Here is a 14,972-nt window from a genome sequence, read left to right as displayed (position 1 = left end):
CAATTGTGCATCCATGTCTGAATGCATACACATTAAAATGGAAAGCTGTGCCACAGTGTCATATGGGGCAGAAAAGTCCCTGGGCTTTGGAGTCAGTCTGACCTGGCCTTGAATCCTGGCTCAGTCATTCACCACAGGTGTAACCTTTGGTGAGACACTCAACCCTCAGTTTCCTCAACTATGAAATGAGGGTCACAGTGCCAACTTTTCCAGACTGCCCTGAGGATTAGAAAGGACACTGGGGATGCAAAGGTTTTCTTGATAGCCCTGGCCCCAGCAGTCATTCCATGCACTGTGGATATGCTCTGGGGATCCAGGGACAGGAGGAAGCAAAATGTGACTTGTGTTTGAAATGCAGGAGAGGAGGCTTAGGTGTACCAACCTCCAAGGTGATCAGGTCTTCCAAAAGCCTCAGGCTGAGACCCAGAGCGGGATGGGGGTGGGGTGGTGGCGCAGGGTAGTACGTGGTCCACAGACATCTTGAGTTTCTGGGTCCAGCCCTAAGAGGTTGAGAGGCCTGAAGATGCAGGAAGCCAACAGGCTGCAGGCGCTTCCTTTACTTCCGCGCAGTGCAACAACGGTTGAACACCGCCACCCACATCCACCCCCACCTCTCAGCACACGCCCCTTCTCTACTTTGTTTTCAAATGAGAGCAAGAGCGGGAGGAAACCCGAAAGTTCAGAGGATTCCTCATCTACCGTTCGCCATTCCCCCTTAAGACACACCAGGAAACAGCCGCAGCGCGGAGGAGCCAGGCCACCTTAACAGTAGAGTAATGGTCTGGCCCGGCGCCAAGCCCCACCCCCGCGCGGCCTGGCTCCTCCCCTTTTTCTCCTGCACCGCTGGGGAGAGCTGGGGAGCCCTAGCCTGGCCGGAGTTGGCTGGAGCTGTTGCCATGACAAGCATTTTCTTAAGGAAGCTCTGCTGTTGAGATCGTCCAGGGCTGGGGGTGGGGAAGGGGCGCGAACTTCCCGGGGAGCCATCCCCCTGGAGAGAGCGGGATCGGGGCCCCGGCCCAGCTCCCAGCGCCAGTTTCGGTCCGGGCACGTCGTGCTCATTGAAAGGGCCAGGAAGAGACCCGGCCCACGCCCCGCGGCGGCGGCACCGGCACCGCCGGCACCGGCGAGCTCGCCCGCCTGCAGCACTAGCCCGCGTGCCACTCCGAGGAGGCAGGGTGCTCGGCCCACCCGCCCGGTCCATGGACACCCGGAGGCGCAGTCCCGCCCGCGGAGACCCGGAGTTCTGCTAGACACACAGGTAGGCTTGCAGGGAGCGAGTCGACGCGCGGGGTGCAAACTTTGTTTCTTTTTTTCCTCTCCGTGCTTTCTAAAACTCCCCGAATTGCCCCTTCGCAGCGTTTTTCCCTGAGGCCGGGTTCGGAGGACCTCATGTATGTGTTTGTGTGTGCGCAGCTGTGTCGTATGCTATCTTTTTTTCCTATCGTCAGTCCTGAGGAGCCGCGTAATCAAACAAGTGATTGATATTCTTTTCCTTTCCTGGTTCTTGCCATTCCTGGCCCGGAGGGTGGTGCAGGGAAACGGAGGACTGTCCTTTCACACCCAAACTGAGCTATTGGAAAAAGCATTTATTCCCCCTCCCATCCGTTCCCGCCCTCCCCCCAGGCTTGGGAAAGAGATGCAGAATGGAAAACTGTTGCAGAAATATTTTCCGCGTCTGTTCCCTTTCTCGAAAGCCCGAGGAGAGAGAGAGGGAGGCAGAGAGAGAGATACCAAGTAAGAAATCTTGGACTGGAAGGAGGCTGCCGGGTCTGGGGAGGTGGGTGGGGGTCGGCTGGGAACCGTTCAGGGTGGGGATGGGAGGCACAAATTAAATTTCTCTGTCTTTGCAGAGAAACCTCAGCAGTTTCTCTCTTGCCGCTTGCAAAACATCCTCAGACTTTCTCGTCTATAATTAGCTGTGGAAAAAGCTGGGAGTTCCCTCGCACTGCTGTTGTCTGCGCGTGTGTGAGCGTCCAGAACCAACTGTGCGAGTGTCTCCGAGGGCACCGCCCCAGCCGCGCCGGTCCCTCAGGGGAGGAAGGAGAAGGGGCGAAGCTGAAAAGTTTTCAGATTCACGGCTTGAGGCTGTTGGGCCGGGGGCGGGCTCGCGCATCCTTGAGGAGGGGTCGCGGGGCGGCGTGGTGGGGAGCCGGAGATCCAGGCGGGGGTTGTCCTGCTGCCTCCCGCGCGCCCTCCCCGGCTCCCTATCACACTTGGCTCGCTCGCAGAGGCCGAGGCCGGCTGGCATCCTTCCCCAGGCGAGTCCAGCCTCCCGCTCTCCCACCTCGCCGAGGATGCCCGCCGCTCTTTTCCAGCCGGGGGCTCGGGCACTGGAGAGGCCAGCCTCTTCCTAGGAGAGGAGTGGGAGGCGCCTCCCTCTCAGGCGTTCCTGCCCGACTTACTGTAACTTGCAGACGTGATGCCGGCGCCTGCTGGCCTGCTGGAGGGAATGTCAGAGGGAGAAATCGGCGGGCACTCAGCGGCTGCTGCGAGGAGGGGAGGGAAGGACTCGCAGGGAGGGAGAACGAAATCTCATTCTGTCGCACCTCCCTCCTCCTCCTCCTCCTCCTCCTCCTCCTCCTCCTCCTCCTCCTCCTCCTCTTCTTTCGGGTGAGGTGCCTGGCTGCAGTTGCAGATCCTCCTCCCTGAGCCCCAGCCCCCACCAAGTACCCTTGCTCCTGTCTGTACCTATTAGGAGGTCCGTCCCGCAGCTCCCTGGATCACAGATCCTTCTAACTTGAAAGGATGGGGGAGACCAGGTCATTACAGACTGGGACTTGCTGTAGAGGGGGCCCCCGGGTGAGAATGGGTTGGGTGGAGAGGGGGGCAGAGGAGGCTACACTTGGGCTAGGTGGCTGGTGAACAGGGTTACCTGTGGCAGGTGACCAGGAAGATAAATCCTAGACCTGAAGCAGACAGATCTGTAGGAGTTAGGCTAATGAAGAGAAACCTGTGCCCAGCTAGTTTGCTAGTTTGGAGGAAGGGGAAGAGCTTGGCTGAAAACCTATAGAAGAGCTTAGACTTTGGGGAGAGCTTGCAAAGGTGCCTGGGAAGCAATACGAACCAGTGTTCATCTTGCAGTATGTAGTGATTGGCCTGACTGCACCCCCCCCCGCCCCCCCCGTCAGCTATATTCTGATCTGAAAGGGAATGTGACCTTTCCTAAAGTAGGTGAGGTTCCACAGACCAGAGTACCCTGGTTCTGTAGGGAGAAGGGGGAAATGCTTGTAAGAAGAATGAGGAAATGCTTTTCTTTGCTCCTTCTAGGGAGCCCTGGACACCATCTTGCAAGAGGTACAACCCTGAAATCTCACAGCTCCACCCTTTTACCTTTTATACTGTTCCCTTCTTGGGCACCCACAATCCCACCATTCCTGTAGTCAACCCTTCTGTGTCCAGGACCCTAAGGGTCCATTCTGAGGCCACTCTTCAGGGCCATGGGGAGAGGGGCACCTGTTCCAAGCCAGGAGCCCTGGACGGTGGGTGGCAGAAGAATCTGTTCCCTAAGGTACCAGCCCTATAGGGCAGGATGGATGTTGCAGCAAATTGGAGGCCCCTTCTGCTTGCCTGGGCTGTGCAGCCCCACCCACTGAGCCTCCTCCACTGCCCTGCTCCACCCTCTGTGCCCTGCCTTAGTCTGAGTACCTGGTGGAGAAAGCACTTAGCAGGCTGGAAAATCGAGGCTTCCTGCCTTGGCCTGGCGGAGCTGTAGTCTCTGTTCATTCCCTCTCCCACCTTCATATCCCTGGATCAAGGTCATACTGAAGGAGCGCAGGACTCCTGGCACCAAGCACGGAGGCCTTGGAGACACTTGGTCAGAGCATGTTGTAGAAGGACAGGGCAGTTTGGAGGAGCTGAGCTATCAACCTCACTCAGGGGGACATTTCTTAGCGTGTCACCTTTGTACAGTGGGAAACCTACTCAGATACTGCTGGGAGGGAGGGGCTGAGTCACATCTGTCAGATCACTGCAGTCTCTGATGTCAGATGAAAGTCAAAATGGGGGGGCCCAGGTAGAAGTGGAAGTAGAGCAGTTAACATTTGCCCAAAGTGTAGGTGCTAGAAAAAGTAAGGTGAGATGTGGGGTACGAAGGCAGCTGGGCAACGGTTTTGGGAACCTTACTCTCCCCACTCTGTCTTTCTGGAAAGTCCTGAGAAAAAGAGAACCAGGGTGTTCAGTGCATCTGTGCCCCAGCTGCCACCTGTTATCAACTCAGGCCTCCCTTCACCCCAAAACTATCCAAGTTAGCTGCTTCATGTAGCTACGCTCATGGACCTCTTGTCTCAGTGCTCTTGACCTTGACCTTGGACCCGGCAACTATGTTTAGGGTCAGCCTTGCTCATGCCTGGTAGAACATTCCAGTTCCAGCTAGCTTTGGAGATGGATAGGGAATCCCTGGGAAGTGGGGAAATCCCATTGGCTCCTTTCCCCCACGCTGCCTCCCAGGTGTGCTCTGCCTCCCAGGTGTGCGCTTCCAGAGGTAGGGGCCTCCCCACTCAGCTCCTGTTCCCCGTGGCTTTGCTTGAAGGGCCCAGCTTTTCTCCACTCAGTTCTCTATTTCTTTTTCAACACACGTTTTATATAAATATAAAGCATATTTTAAATTTCTACATATTTTTAAAATTGACACAAAAACACACGCAGGCACTTGTGTGTTTTGATGTATGTATAGGTTGTGCAGTGTTCAAATCAGGGTAAATATATCTGTCTCTCAAACGTATATCGTTTCTTTGAAGTGAAATCATTCAAAATCCTTTCTTCTACTTTTCTGAACTGTTCAGCCCATTACCTGTAGCAACCCTCCAGTCCCATCGCACAGTGGAATTTACTTCTCTTGTCTAATTACAGTGTAGTAACCCTCGATCCATCCTGCCTCATCCCTTCCACTCTCACCAACCTCTAGCCAGTAACCACTATTCTGCTCTCAACATCTGTGATTAACTTTCAGGTTCCATGTATGGGTGAGGTCCTGTGGTACTTGTCTTTCTGTGCCAGGCTTATCTCAATTAGCATAATAACCTCTGGTTCCTTCCCTGTGTCCCAGGTGACAGGATTTCTTTCTTGGGTCTGGCTGGCTAGTATTTCAGTGTATGTTTACACTGCATTATCTTCATGCATTCATCAATTGATGGATACTTAGGTGGTTCCTGTTCTCTCGGCTGCAATAAACGTGAAAATACACCTTAAGCTTACTGATTTTATATATATATATTTTTTTGAGATATGTAGTTCCAGCTAGCCTTGATCTCACTTTGTAGCTGGTCTCAAACTTGCAACAATCCTTCTGCCTCAGCCTCCTGAGTGCTGAGATTACAAGAGTGTGCCACCAAGTCTAGCTTCTTTGAATGTATACTCAGCAGAACTGCTGGATCGTTTTGTGTTTCTATTTGTGTGTGTGTGTGTGTGTGTGTGTGTGGTGTTGAGGATGGAACTTAGGGCCTCGTGCCTGCCAAGTAAGCACTCTACCACTGAGCTACACCCCCAGCCGTTTTTTTAAGTTTTGTTTTTTGAGGAACCTCCGCACAGCTTTCCAGGATGACTGTATCATTTCCCCTTTTCTGTGGGTCACAGGAATCCAGCAGTCTCTGGGGCTGGAGTCCAAGGCGCCCTGTGGAATGTTTTATACTCTGCTTCCTCTCCTTGCATCTCTTTGTCTCCTTTTTCCTCTTTTCCTTGTGTGAACCATTCCTGCTTGGCTGACTTATTTCCTCTACAGACGTTGACACAGAAACGAGGATCTGCTTCTGTCCCCATCTTAAGCAAGTGCTGCCTTCAGCCCAACCGAACTTGCGAACTTGCATTGTGGAGCGGAACCAGGCAGGACCTAGTTACAGCAGCCAGTGCAGAGGCTCCGTGGAGAGCGGTCTGTCTGAGCCAGGCTGGAGCGTGGAGGGGACAAAGGACAACCTGGCTTCAGAGGGTGGTATCACTCCTCTCTCCTGTCTCTCTGCCCCTCGCCACTCAGCTCTTCTGGTTTTCAGCCCCACCTTCTCTGGTGTGGCTTCCTCACCTTTCATACCCAATTCATGGAAGACCAATTAGAGTGGACTCACAGACCTCTTCCCCATTTCCCTCATGCTACCACTTAGGGTGAGGAGAGGGGTTTGGGTAGGAGTTTTTTTTTGTTTTTTTCCTCCTCTCTCTCTTAATTTACTTTTTGGGATAGGGTCTCACTATGTAGCCCAGCATGGCCTTGAATTTGGAATCCTTCTGCCTTAGCCTCCTGGATGCTAGGATTATAGCTGTATACACTGCACCCAACTTTGGGTAGTGTGTTTATAGTTAGCCAAGTTAGGGATTTGAAGCTCAGTTCAAGAAAACTCAGTCCAAGACATCTCACTGCAAGGTCTGTCTAATTTGCAAAATCAGTGCCAGGATACAATCCAAGACAGCCCACTATGCAGTGTTAACAAGCTGCATGCTCATCTACCCAGCGCTCTTAATTCTTAAAATTTATCCCAAACGTGTATTCTCACATAGGGAAAGATATATACATATATATATATCAAATGATTCTGTTTTCTTTTTGATGTTTTGAACCACTGTTTCCCTACTAGTTCCTGGCAACCTTGAATTCTTCTTAAACTTGCATACCTCATGCCTCAACTTTGCAAGTGCTGAGTTTACTTGTGAAGCCACCCTATCTGGCTCCATAGGACAACTGGTTTTTTGAGACAGGGTCTCATTGTGTAGCCTAAGCTGGTCTTGAACTCACTATGTGAGTTCAAGTGAACTCACTATGTGAACTACCCAGGCCAGCCTTAAACTCTTAGCAGTCTTCCTGCCTCAGCCTCCCAAGTGCTGGGATCAAGGCCTGTGCCACACCCCTGCCTTCCATAAGATGGTTTTTGAAGGCAGATTTGTAATAGGAAATCATTGGAGACTATCCAAATGCCCATCTTCAAGAGCCTAATTGAATGAACAATGGTACCTTGGCTAAGTGGGATACTATGCAGCCAAGAAAGTAAGCAGAAGCCCATAAACGGATATGATATGACTTCTAGGATATATAATTAAGTGAAAAGAGCAAGGTGCAGGAAATGTATGTAGTGTGCCACCTTTGGGGTAAGAAAGCGGGAGAGAGAAGAGTGTTAGCAGGCATAGATACATAAACAGGAAAGATAAGCTAGAAATCAGTTAAAATGGTTTCCCACAGCCAGGGATTTAGCTCAGTGGCATAAGTGCAAAGCCTGACAAGTGCAAAGTTGTGAGTTCGACCCTGGTACCAAAAAAGAAAAAAAAAATGGTTTTCCATAGAAAGAACAGAGTAGAGGATGATGAGAATGAGTAGCTTTTGGTTATGCTTTTTCAGACAATTTTGCTTAAAATATTTCAAAATTAAATCTCAGGCTGGGAATATAGCTCAGCGATGCAGCCCCTGCCTGGCAAACACAAGGCTCTGAGTTCAATTCCCTGTACCAAAAAGAAAAAACACCAAAAGAAAGAGAAGCCAGGGGTTGGGGATTTAGCTCAGTGTTATAAGCACCTGCCTTGCAAGTATGTGGTCATGAGTTCGATCCCCAGTACCGATAAAAAAAGAAAAAGACAAAAAATAAAGAAAAAGAAGCCAAACCTAAAGCTGACTGCAGTGACTAACTGAATAATAATTTGATGACAAAGGAAAGAATTCAAGTAATTTTTATTCATAATACTGAGTCTATATTTTTTTAATTAATTTATTTATTTTTAATTTAAACATTTTTTGCAGTGCTGGGCATTTGAACCCAGAGGCTCATGCATACTGAGCATATATTCTACCACTGGGCTACATTCCCAGTCCTTTTTTGTTTGTTGCTTGAAATGGGGTCTCTTAGGTTGTTTCAGCTAAGCTCCAACTTGATATCCTTCTGTCTCCCAGAGTGCTGGGATTAAGTGTGTACCACCAGGCCTGGTTTTCCCAGTCTGTACGCTTTGTTGTTCTTGTTGGTGTTGTTTTGAGACAGGGCCTCCCTCCCTAGGTAGTTCAGAGGAGCCTTGAACTCACTATGTAGCACAAACTGGGCCAGAACTCGTGACAATTCTCCTGCCTCAGCCTCCCAAGGGCTGGGATTATAGGCATGCACCACCACGTCCAGCCAGAGTCTATATTCTTACTGGAATATATAGTCTAAGGATTTTAGAAAATCTGCGAAGAACTTTACTTTGTAAATATGTTAGTGGTTGGAGTACTGGTGTCATAAATTGGAAGTTATGTTTTGCCTGTTGTAGGCTGAGTCAAAGCAGTAACCACATTGCAAGTTATACTTTTTGAAGTCAGGATCTTGCTATAGAAGAAGAGGAGATGGAGTAGAGGAGGGGAGGAAGCAAGCTTTAGTTCTTTGTATAATCTCTGTAGATCTGTCCACCGAAAGGATCTAGAAGCAGTACTATACCTAGTACCTGGATTTTCATTTCTAAGTACTTCTTTTCTCTAAAAGAAACCAGCGTTTCTTGGAAAAACGGCTGGTTCCACATCTGAGGCCGGCAAAGTGTGACATGGCGAAGTCTACGGCAGGTTCCCCGTCAAAGGTCACTAGGCAAATGTGGGCCACCCTGAGCATCAGCAAGGGTAGCAGCCTGTAAGCCCCACTGTGCAGGAGACTGAGGCTGGGGGATGGCAAGTTCGAGTCCAGCCTGGACAGTTTACAGAGACCCTGACTTACAGAGACCCTGTCTCCAAAGGAAAAACAGAAAGGCTGAGCGTGCGGCTTAATGTAGAGGCCCTGGGTTCAATCCCTAGTACAGAGAGACAGATAGACAGAGGTTCCATGAGTCCAGGCTGTCAGAAGGGGCCAAAGAGGAGCAGAGGGGAAAAACTTAACAGAAACACCACCTAATCAAATGCAGAAGTAGTAAGTAGTAATAGAACTGTTAAAAAATTAAAATTTTAATTGACAAATAATTCATATATGTTTATGGGATGTACTATATGATTTGATTTTTTTGTATATAATATAGAATAATTAAGTCAAGATAATTAACATTTCCATCACATATTTCTCTTTATATTTTTGTATGTGGTGCAAACATTTAAAATCTTTAGCGCTTTTAGGCTGGGAATTTAGCTTAGCGGCTCAAGCACTTGACTGGTAAGTGCAAGGTCATGAGTTTGATCCCTGGTACAAACCCAAAACAAAACAGTTTCTAAAATCTACTCTTTTCTCCGGATGTGGTGGTACATGCCTCTAACCTCAGCACTTAGGAGGCTGAGGCAGGAGGATTGCTGTGAGTTTGAGGCCAGCCTGGGTTATAAAATAAATTCAAGACTGGCCCAAACTGTGTAGTGAAATCCTGTCTCAAGAAGACTAAGAATCAATCAGTCAGTCTGCTCCCTTAGCAGACTGAAGTATGCATTACACTGTGCTCTGCAATAGGTCACAGAAATTTATTTTTTCTAACTGAAACTGCACCTCTTGTTCCATATCTCTGCATTTGTCTAACTTCCAGCAGAACCTTAAATTAACCAGTTAACAACTTCTCTGTAATATTAACTGATCCAAGCTAAGCTCATGCATGGGTGATAAGACTGTCCAGTGAAAGGCCTAGTGTGACACATGTACATCATAGACTGGCTGGCTTAAGCAACAGAAATTTATGTCTTCACAGTTCTGGAGGCTGAAAGTCCAAAATCAAGGTGCAGTGGAGCTGGTGTCTGGTGAGGGCTTTGCTCTCCAGTTTGTTTTCTCCATGTACCCTCACATGGACAGCAGAGAGAGAGGTCATTGCTCTTGTGTCCCACGAGGACACTAGTCCTGTTCAAAAGGGATTCAACACTGTAACCTCCTCATCGCCCCCCATGGAACCTATCTCCTAGTGCTCCCTACTTCCTTTGGGGACTTAGACTCCTAAGAATGTATTTTGGAAGAGAGACCAACATTTAGTCATAGCACCATGTATCAACCCATAGGTTGCTCTTTACATAGGAAAGATTTCTCTTTGCAATGGGAAGATCTAGTGCCAGCCACTTAACCAGGTACTAACCAAACAGCAGTAGTGGGAGCATCCAACCTTAGAAACTCCTTATTCCTGCTGCAGGAAGTTCAACCTCACTCTCTGGTTTTTCATGAGAAGTATTTGTTCTTCCTAAATATGAGAGAGAGAGAGAGAGAGAGAGAGAGAGAGAGAGAGAAATTTAGGATGTGAACCATCCTAAACAGTGGCAAATACTCTGCAAAAATGTCATATAAAACAAAAATTGTGTGTTGCAGGAGAAAGATGAGAGGCAGAAACCCATCTTGATTAAAAGAAACTGAAGAGGGATTCAATGCTATAGCCAAATACAGTGTAAAATCTTTAATTAGTATGTGGGGGAGAAAGATTGCAAAGACACCAGGAACATGTGGGAAAAGTTTATTTATTGTTCTTGTTGGGGGTCAGGATTGAACCCAGGTATTCTACCATTGAACTATATCCCTGCTCAGGAAAATTTGAATATAAGCATAGATAATGTGTAATTATTGTTGAGGTTTTTAGGTATGATAACAATAATGTGGTTTTATAGAGTAATAAGCAATTAGAATATACGAAAGCCCCTCCTCAGCTCATTCTATTTTTTTTTTTTTTTGGTCTTTTTCGTTTTTATCGGTACCAGGGATCGAACTCACGACTGCCTGCTTGCAAGGCAGGCGCTTATGCCACTGAGCTAAATCCCCAGCCCCAGCGCATTCTATTTTTTGAGACAGCATCTCACTAAGTGGCCCAAGCTAGCTCAAACTGGTGATCCTCCTGCCTCAGCCTCCCAGATTGGTGAGATTACAAGTGTATGCCACCATGCTTGGTTGAGAGTACTAAAAAGTCTTTAGGGGCTAACTGTATGCAAATTAGTTTCAGATGGTTCAGTCAAAGTGTGTAAGTGTGTGTATGTGTGTGTACATGCCCAAAGAGAGCAGTGAAAACAATTGGTGAATCTAAGTGAAGGATCTGTATTTGCTTATTAGACCATTTTTTCAACATTGCAGATGAAATTTTTAACATACTGAGATAGAGCAGTCAGTACCAGGAAAGACTCCAAGATTCCTGGGCTCCCCTCGCCTACCTCCCAAACCCTTGACCAGCAGGAGCATCTTTCCTTTCCCCTTGGAGCACAGGGGTGTCCATTGGGAAGCCCTCTTCCTGCCACACTGTGTGCCAAGTGGGCCCAATGGGCAGCGGCAGTGTGTGGGGAGCACGGTGGTGGGCATAACCCCAGGGCCAAGTGTTGGTTTTGAAGGACCTCCATGTCCCTTTTGATCCTCTAATTAGGTGAGGGAACCTGGCTATGTGCGCTGGCAGCCTCTTCGTGCCTGGCTAAGCATGGCTGTCCAGGTGTTCCCCTGGCTGCACTGTCAGTGACCCGAATCACAGGGCCTCCACCCCTGCCTCCCAAGCCGGCTCCTGGTTTGAGAGAGATCGGGTTTCCAGGGCAGCTCGTCCTGCTCTGTGCTCCCTGGAAAGCCTGGGGCTAGGCTTGGCCTGACTGGGGACTCAGGTAGGAGAGGGCTGTCATGGCTTGCTCAGTCCCCTCTGTCTTGCCAGGGAGTGGAAGCAGGAAATTGGAAAGGGCAGAGGAAGGCATTTGTTCTAATGGGCCTCAGCTCTGGTGATCTGGGCTCTTGCTGGACAAATGACCTGACTGAGCGGTGACCCAACCTGACCTGACTTGACTGCATCTCCCCACCATCTCCTATAATCAAGACCGACCCTACCAATTACTCCTGGTAGAAGACCCTGCTCTATGGGAGATAAAAGAGTAAAACTCTCAACGGCCAAACCAAATTCTTCTTTAAAGCCCAGTGTCTAGCATGATTCTACCAACATGACCAGAAGCAAGGAGACCAAAAAGGACCTGCTTTGACAGCCACCCTGGAGGTTGGGGAGTGGGGTCTTTTCTAGGTTCCCCATTTTTATCTGCTTGGAACTTTGCTTAGGATGTCCTTACTCAGTCCCTTCCCAAGCCACGACTCTACTGTGTCCAAGCCAGAAAGACAAACCAGAAAAACCGACTGGAGGTAGAGAAGCCCAGGTCTTCAGGGAATTTCCTGTCTTCTGGAAACATGATCCCCAAACAGTTATTCGATTGAGCCGCATGAACTTGCCTACATGCAGCCACTTTTGACTTAATTTCATATGGCTCAGGCTAAAGATAGTGAGCAATATGCACTGATTTTTAAAAATGTATACATTTTTGGGGAATCCGGCATTGCAGTCAGTGCTGTGGGCTGAGTAGTTAGGCTTCTTCTGAATTCTGGGCTAGCTTAGGAGAAACTGGGTAAAGCTGTCAGCTGCTAGGCCAGTTTGCCCTTCCCCTCAATCCAGACTTTTGACCCTGGAGGTGGACACATTGTCCAAGCCCCTGTTCACACTGCTGTGCAGAGTTTTGTCTTAGCCCACCTAGACTGGCTGGTGCAGCTCCCCATGGTGGAAAAGGAGGCACCATCTATCTATTGGAGACTAGTCCTGTGCACAGGACGCCCAGCTTCACATCTTGGCAGTTGAGGGTGGAGGTGACATTCAGAAAACAGGAAACCCTTAACCTTTCTGTCCCCTGTTGAGTGGCCAACGAGCACAGCAACTCACACTTGGAACCTTATCCAGTGTGGGAAAGTGTGACCACATCGTGTCTGGTAGCTCCTAATGCAATGGCTGGAGTCGAAGCGGTGTTTATGGGGAGGGGGAGACTAGAATTTGGCAGAGCTCAACTGGGTTATTCTTGGAGGAGCCAGTTGCCAGGCAGGATTTGAAGAAGGATAGAACTGAGAGGGTGGCAGAGGGGAGGCTGGGAGGAAGGGTGGTGCTGCTGCATCCTGGCGTGGACTCTGAGGACGTGGCTTGAAGAGTCAGGAGCTCTGGCCCGTGAGGGAGGCTGTCTGCTCCCACCCGCTGGATCGCCTCCAGCCCTGTCTGCAGCAGCACTGGTGTCGCGGACAGGATGGCATCTGGTGTCAGCAGTGGGTGGCCTGCTAACTCCCTGCTCTCCTGGCACGCGCGGACCGTTAGAATGATTTTTGATGTTTGCTCCCTGCCGCCTGTATACAGCCCTCTTCATGAGAAGTATTGGTAGGACATCTGTGAGGGTGTGAGGACCGGTGTGGCTGGCATCCAGACTTCAGGAGCTTTCTGACCTTGGACCGAGAGGTCGCTCACTAGGCTTGGGGATGAGCACAGGAGATGGACAGAGTTGGAGAAATGGTCTAATTTCCTTCTTTCACGAGTGAACACATGGAAAGCCAGCAACTTGCCCAAAGACACTGAGCCCTTGGATGGAAAGCCAGTGTTGAGGCCCAGTTCCTGCCACATCACATGTGCCACTGGGTACTCGGCCCCACCAGTACATCACTTTGTGACCCGGATTGTCACCCAGTCTCCTGGGTACCCAGTGTCTCTCCGCACATCACAGGGGGAACAGCCCTGTCTCTCTGAGGATGATACGCAGTGCTGTGAGGTCGTCATAGGCTAGGAGCACTTTGCAAGGAAGATGCTGAGAGCTGGCAAGCCCTGTGCTGTGATCGTAGAATCAAAGTCATTCGGGATTAAAAACTGCAAAGACATGGGGCTGGGGATTTAGCTCAGCAGCATAAGCACCTGCCTTGCAAGCAGGCAGTCGTGAGTTCGATCCCCGGTACCGATAAAAAAAAAAAAATTTAAAAAAAAAAACTGCAAAGACAGAAGCACTCCTGGTACCACCATCATGGCCTTTTCTGCCCAAGTCCTCTGCACACAGTGAGCCTTGAGCCTTGAGCTGGGAGCAGCAGGGTGGTTCTGAAGTCAGGGAGGGGGTAGGCAGACTTCCTCCAGCCTGGGTGACCTGGCCGTGGGCTGTCCTCTGGGTGTGGCCCTTCTGAGAGGTCAGAGGAAGTGAAGAGGGAAGTGTGGAAATGATTGCATTTCTCAGTCTTCCTTGGCGGCTGATTAAGACAGATTGGCCATCGAACTCTGATTTGAAGACTAACAGTCAACAGGGCACTGCCATTCTACTGTGACAGCCCAGGCTGATTTTACTGCCAGACAATCTGTCATTCATTTGCGTATTCATTTTACTCCTTCTTGTATTCATTCAACAAACCTAAAGTGAGTGCAGGCCCTATGCCAGCTACGATGTTAGGGTTTGGGGAGAAACAGTATCCGGGAGACAGGGAGGTACTGAGAAAGGTCCTTGACCTTTAGCTCAAGGAAGCTTTTGCTGAGTGGAGGACCTGCTGTACACAGCAAGGCCTGCCTGGGGCTGTAGTCCAGGGAATGTCCTGTTTCCCCAGAGAATGCCCTGAGTCCCTGACTTGAGGAAGGTAAATAGGCCTGGGCCATAGGCACTAACCACCAGGGCTGTCTGAGGGCTTAAGGGGACAAGAACACTGCATCCCTCAGTTGCTCAGAAAGGACCCAGATGGTGCCTGCAAAAACAAACAACAACAAAACAATTCAAGGAACCCTCAGTTTCTCCTCCAGCCCCTCTTACTTTGGGCCCTGCATCCTGCTTTCAGAGGCAGCGTGGTATGGGGGTGGGGGCTGAGTTTTGGCTGGCAGGGACTGTGCGTGTTTATTGAACCTTGCTTCTCTCATCCATCAAATTATGTACAATATCATCTTTCCTTTCTGTGCCCTGTAAACCGTGACAGATGAATGAGCCATCACAGGTAAAAGCACCACATAAATATTTTTTTTTTTTTGGTCTTGATGAGACAGGGTCTCACTATGCAGTTCAGGCTGGCCTTGAGCTCACTTTGTAGCCCAGGCTGGTCTCTAACTTGTGGACTGATCTCCTGCCTCAGCCTCCCGAGTGCTGGGATTACAGGTGTGTACCACCACATCCAACCCTCATCTCATAAATGTTAAAGACCTAGTAATACGTGAAGCGTTGTGTTTTCTGTTTTGTTTTTTTCCATTTGAACCCACGGACTTATACATGCCAGGCAAACATGTTAGCGCTGAACTACACCCCTCCCTTGAGACTGCATTTCACCAGGTTGCCCAGGCTGGCCTCAAACTTGCCATCCTCCTGCCTCAGCCTTCTGTTAGCT

At 49.5% G+C, this 14,972-nt stretch overlaps 1 protein-coding gene across 4 annotated transcripts in view; it reads left to right on the top strand.

The window, feature by feature from the left end:
* Positions 1-829: 829 nt before the first annotated feature.
* The window catches only part of Atp2b4 (ATPase plasma membrane Ca2+ transporting 4), a 100,426-nt gene continuing 86,283 nt past the window's right edge, over positions 830-14,972 (top strand). For 2 of the 4 annotated variants that reach the window (XM_063239931.1, XM_063239933.1), the window contains exon 1: positions 831-1,258. The gene's annotated coding sequence lies outside the window, so the exon portion shown is untranslated. Of the gene's footprint in view, positions 1,259-1,607; positions 1,735-14,972 lie in introns of those variants that run through there. The other 2 variants (XM_063239934.1, XM_063239932.1) reach the window with 2 other exon arrangements.

The sequence above is a fragment of the Cavia porcellus genome, unplaced genomic scaffold (assembly GCF_034190915.1).
Source record: "Cavia porcellus strain 051 isolate PalLab524CR breed Dunkin Hartley unplaced genomic scaffold, mCavPor4.1 scaffold_29, whole genome shotgun sequence".
Taxonomy (NCBI): Eukaryota; Metazoa; Chordata; class Mammalia; order Rodentia; family Caviidae; genus Cavia; species Cavia porcellus.
The sequence above is the reverse complement of the archived record's forward strand: the minus strand, read 5'-3'. Positions and strand labels throughout refer to the sequence as shown.